This window comes from Nematolebias whitei, chromosome 17, assembly GCF_014905685.2.
Source record: "Nematolebias whitei isolate Nwh7 chromosome 17, NemWhi1, whole genome shotgun sequence".
In the NCBI taxonomy this organism is placed as follows: domain Eukaryota; kingdom Metazoa; phylum Chordata; class Actinopteri; order Cyprinodontiformes; family Rivulidae; genus Nematolebias; species Nematolebias whitei.
Window position 1 is genome coordinate 16280104 of NC_056514.1, and position 5766 is coordinate 16285869.

General features: G+C 41.2%; 1 protein-coding gene across 1 annotated transcript in view; it reads right to left on the bottom strand.

The window, feature by feature from the left end:
• Positions 1 to 5766, bottom strand: part of spata20 (spermatogenesis associated 20) — a 150072-nt gene that overhangs the window by 141296 nt on the left and 3010 nt on the right. The window lies entirely within an intron of this gene.

Here is a 5766-nt window from a genome sequence, read left to right on the forward strand (position 1 = left end):
TATATATATATATATATATATATATATATATATATATATATATATATACACACACACACTATATATATGTATCTGGAGAAGTACTGATTTGTAGCATGTCAGAGTTTTAACAGTAGCTTTTTGGAAGATTGAGTGTTGTGAGTTGGAAAAGCTGTCAGATTGGTGTCTGAGGTGTTTGGCAGCTGTGGGAACACCTCCAACTCTGTGTTCTTTGAGCTTTTCCTACAGTTTTTGAAAGGCCCAAAGCTGTCCTGTCGAGAGGGTTTGCCACTGCAGAGGAGTATTGTTGCCATGTCAGAAGTGTGTGTCTTGTCAGCAGAAATGTTGAAAGTGGGTGATGAGTGTCACATCCATGCAAAGCCAGGATGCAGGGTTTTTTAGTCCAGAACATTGTGCTGCAAGATGGACAGTGTTACTTTACTGGTCCGTCACACTTAGCTGATCATTGTAAAATGTCATCATATCAAACATGTTCATTTAAGCAGATGAAGCAGTGCTTAATATTCAAATCATACATAAAACAAAACACCAAAAACAAAGTCTGGTCTGCTGTATGGAAACAAATAAATATGTTGAAGGGATTTGTTTTGGTGACAGGTCCACTGACTTTATATCCCCTGCTGCAAAAAGGTGAAAGGCGGGCGATAATGGTTTTGTCTGTGTATATGTTCACTTGTTAGTCATGATACAAAATTATAATCAAATGGATGCACCAGCACGTGATAGTCACATGACCGATTTCAGTTGCTCTAGCGGGAAAGATACAGCCTCTCAGAGACTATTTTAATGTGTAAAAGTACAGACTTCAAACTACACACCGAGTTTTAAATTGTGTTGATTGGCAAAGTAAAACCAGAGTTATGATCAATAATCCATGCCACATCTTTTTCTGAAAATCATCATCATATCTGAAGCGCGTTAGAGAGAGGCTGCAGCAAAGACGGGCAGTCTCAGGGACAAAACACCTCCATCACCCTCCACTTTCACCTCCCACCCCCGCCCAACAGATAAACAACCTCCCCCCTCCTTTCTGACGGAGGTTCAAAGTTATTTGTCAAGCATCAAAAAATCTACAGCAAGAGAAGAAAAAGACGCAGAAGTTGAATAGAGTTCAGCATGATAAAGTCACAGTGAGAGCGGGAGTGAGTCGTGAGGTCTGAGAGATTTGTGATATTTAGCGTGTTTGGGTTTTATAGTTGGGGTGTAGTTTAGTGTGTTAGTTTAGTCAGTTTTAAGCCCTATTTACACGGATACTGTGGGGAGAAATGTAGGTTTTATCGGATGATGATTCAAGGAAAAGATCTGCATTGACAAGGAGCATTTTCGGTGTTTACATTGAACTGCAGCAATCCCCCTGAATCTGCTGTGTTGCCATGCCAGGTCATTAGTTGGCGCTGTGAATTTTGTACATTCACCTAATGCACATGCACGCTGCCCGGGACAGCCATCTGTAAGGTCCTTCCTCTGGGCTGTTAGCCCAGTAACAACAAAACTTAAAGCTGAATTTTGGAAATGAGTCGACGGATTTGACGCCAATCAGGACCGCTTCGTCTAACAGCTCCACACCAGAAAACTAGCACGGACGAGGATGATGTTGGACTTCCCACTCCTGTGGTAATCAGTAATCCAGCCAATTTACAGCAGATAAATCAACGTTCTTAATAATGTTATCTTGTATTTACTTCGGTTACAAAACAACCAACTGTTATTATTTTTCCTGCGAGGAGAAGCTATCCTCTCACCAGAGGCGGACCGGTTCCGAACAAGCTTACACCTCGGCTCAGGTTGAGGTTCGGCGGTGAAGGAGGACATCGGAGAGAGATGTTACCATACCATACAATTTTATTTATAGAGCACTTAAAACAGCGACAAGGCCAACCAAAGTGCTGTACAGACAGAAAATCAGGCAACACACAAAGCAAAATACAAAATGAAGTAAATCAGAGTATAGACATTAAAACATCGCAGATAATAAATATGACGGCTAACCAGTGTGGAGCGTACAGGTTCAAAACACAGATCATCTGGTGTTGAAAGCTACTGAATAGTAGTGGGTTTTTAAACGGGATTTGAAAACCGAGAGGGAGGGGGCCCGTCTGACAAGCAGAGGTAACTCATTCCAAAGTCTTGGTCCTGCTACAGAGAAGGCCCTGTCACCACTGCGCTTAAGATGAGTTCCTGGAACTGTGAGAATTAACTGGCCCGCTGACCTCAGAGAACGTGGGGTTGTTCAACTATTCACTTATAATTCCCCTCAGTTCTTTTTTTCAAACCATTTAATGTTTTAAGCTGCATTAAGCAAAGGAGTGACAGCCTGTACAAGCCAGATAAACAACATGGTGTCAGTACCCAGAACGACAAAAGAGAGGAAGAGAACAGTTCAGCTTACAGTTTGGTTAATGTGTTTTTAATAGTGTGTTCAGTTTTCTTATCAGTTTTTGTGTGACATACAGTTTGTGGTGTTGAATAAATAAATAAATATTAAACCTGATGTCTTCATTTTCAACTTTAATAACATAAAATATGTTTTGCATCATTTAAATCACATTACTTGAATTACATAATGTCCAGATAGCTTCATTACATCTCCCATCACTAACAGAAATACTGTTTGTTACGGTAATTATTTAGCACATTTAGTATGTTATAGTCCAGCACGAAGCGTGAAGTATACGCCTGCCTCGACAGGCTCGTTCAGAGATTTTGAACTGGATCCGACTGGTGTCTCTTCCCAACACAGACGTCGGTCACAGCACCTATATTCTGGCGTAGATTAATTACGAGGCCCAAAATATATTCCATCAGTTGAAGCACAGAAAGCAGTATGTTACTCCGCCGCCATTGTTGTTGCTAGAAAATGCCATTGGTCCGTGTGTGCGTGAAATATACGCCTGTGGGAAATGTTGACATCAGTAGGCGGCATCCCAAAAACCCACTCTGAGAGGTGGGTTGAGAAACCTCTAGGTTCAAAGAGGGGGGCTACTGGTGTGTAAATGAACAGCTGAACTGCAGACAGAAAGGGGCGGATTCACTCAAAATGCACACCATGTAAACAACCCCTTAGTGTGTTTGAGTCAAAACAATGAGACCATTTTTGAACAAGAGGCAAAGCTGCAGACCCAGAGGAGGATTTTGATTTTCCTCCGAGAAACATGAATAATCGTAAAGTTAAAGATTTAAAACTGTCTTATTCAAACGTTCACAATCTGATGCTTTTGATGTGGATCAGATTTCATGATCTTGTCTGTAGTTACAGAAAACAAAGTGAAGTTTGAGCTGCATGCATTCAGCTGGGACTGCTGCAAGACAAAGAATAAAGATAAATTCATTGTTAAATAATATTTTTTAGATTCTTGAAAATGTATGTTATGTCGCTCTTCAAAACTGATTGACAGCTGCTGTTGATTATGACTTCATAACTCCTTTTCATGACTGTGATGCTGGTAAGACATTTTCATCAGTGATCAGGGTTTAAACAGTCTGCCGTCACCAACATTTCACCAAACAGAACATCTACGTGTTGATGTTGGAAATGACTCCAGCCTTCTCCTCTGAGCCGATAGCCTCCAACTCTATAAGTTATTGAGATGTGCAAGTCGTAGCACAAAACAGCTGCTTTAACTTAAGCTGATATCAGCTCTGTTTCGGTATCAGCTTATGCTCGTTTAATTTTTTATGCTAATGATATCAGCTAGAAATGATTTGATGATGTCTCTGTACGGTTGTCATTTGATTGGTTTTTCGTGTTTGCGCTTTCAACAAAATTCCAGAAATATTTAAAGTTTTGCTAATAAGGGTGCATTCACACCAGCCCTGTTTAGTCCGCTTTAATCGAACTCTAGCTCTTTTTCCTAGAAAGACCGGTTCGTTTAGGGAGGTGTGAACGCGCCATCGAACTCTGTCACGGAACAAAAAGGAGAACTCTGGCCCGGGCTAAAACCTAGATCTCGGTTCGGTAGAAGAGAACTCCAGCGTGGTTCGAGTACAGTGTGAATGTAAACAGACCGGGACCCACTCCGCAGGGTAAACAAACACGCATTTCTCTGACCTTACATGGAGCCGTCAGCTGCCTTGTGTGAAAAAACAATATTCTCCATGGTCAAGTCAAGTCAAGTCAGATTTATTTATAGAGCACATTTAAAACAGAAACTGTTACCAAAGTGCTTAACAAAAATATCACATCAACAGATAAAAAGTAGCAAGATATATTTACAGCACATGGAATAAAAATATAAAACCAAAAACAATTAGAAACAATGAGATACTAAATCAGATCACGTTGTGTCAAAAGTCAAGGAAATAAAAACAAAAAGCATAAACTCAGTCAGAAACAATGAAATACTAAATCAGATCAGATGACCTTGTGTTAAATAGGAATAATAACAAAAGCATAAACAGAATCAGCATCAATGAAAAACCAGATCTAAAGCTGATCACCCTTTGTTAAATGTCAGTGAGTACAGATGTGTTTTTAGGAGAGATTTAAAGGCAGAGACTGAGGTGGCCTGTCGAATGTTGATGGGCATATTGTTCCAGAGTTTAGGGCCCACGACTGAGAACGCTCGATCTCCTCTGAGCTTCAGCCTGGTTTTTGGTACGGCCAAAAGCAGCTGGTCTGATGATCTCAAAGCCCGAGAAGGAGCATAAGGATGAAGAAGGTCGGAGAGGTATGATGGTGCAAGGCCGTTAATGCACTTGAATGTCAGCAGGAGAATTTTAAAATCAACTCTGACACGTACAGGAAGCCAGTGAAGAGAGGACAGAACCGGAGTAATGTGCTCAAACCTATGAGTTCCTGTTAAAAGCCAAGCTGCAGCATTTTGTACGAGCTGGAGACGTGAGAGTGAAGCCTGACTAAACCCAACATAAAGTGAGTTACAGTAGTCCAGCTGGGAAGTAATAAATGCATGGACTAGTTTTTCAAGGTCGAATCTGGACAGAACGGACTTAAGCTTTGCTATTTGCCTTAACTGAAAGAAGCTCTTTTGTAGAACAGAGTTGATCTGTTTATTAAACTTAAAGTCCGAGTCTAACACTACCCCAAGATTGGTAACCGACTGCTTTAGATGTGGCTGAAGGGAGTGCAGGTTTACAGGATCAGTGACAGTGGTAGAGCTTGGGTTAAACACAATGACCTCAGTCTTCTGATCATTAAAGCTCAAGAAGTTTGCAGCCATCCAAGTCTTGATGTCATCAAGACATTTTAGCAAAGGGTGGATGGAGCAAGAATTGTTTGGTTTTAAAGGTAGATAGATCTGAGAGTCATTGGCGTAACAGTGAAACGAAATACCATGTTTCTTCAGGATTGACCCCAAGGGGAGCAGATACAATGAGAACAGAAGGGGTCCAAGAATGGAGCCTTGTGGGACCCCACAGGAAAGAGGGACAGAAGCAGATAAATGATTGCCAAAGTTAGCACAAAAACTCCTGTCACCCAGATAAGAACGGAACCATTCTAGCGCCACCCCTGTAATCCCAACCCAGTGTTCTAGCCGTGACATAAGGATGCTGTGATCAACAGTGTCAAATGGTCTTCTGTCTCATCTTCTGCTCATGCTAAGTCCATTTTTGAAAAATGACAAAATATAACTCCTAAAACTGCTAAAACTTGATGCCACTTCGTTTTTATTTTTATTTACAGAAGAAGAAGAAGACGTGTCTTCAGAGGTTTTTGTGTCGTTTCTTTCAGTAGTTCTTGGTGCAGCGCCCCCACAGGTGAGTGGGGGAACAGGTTGGTTCAACAGGTTGACTCGACTGCACAGTGCA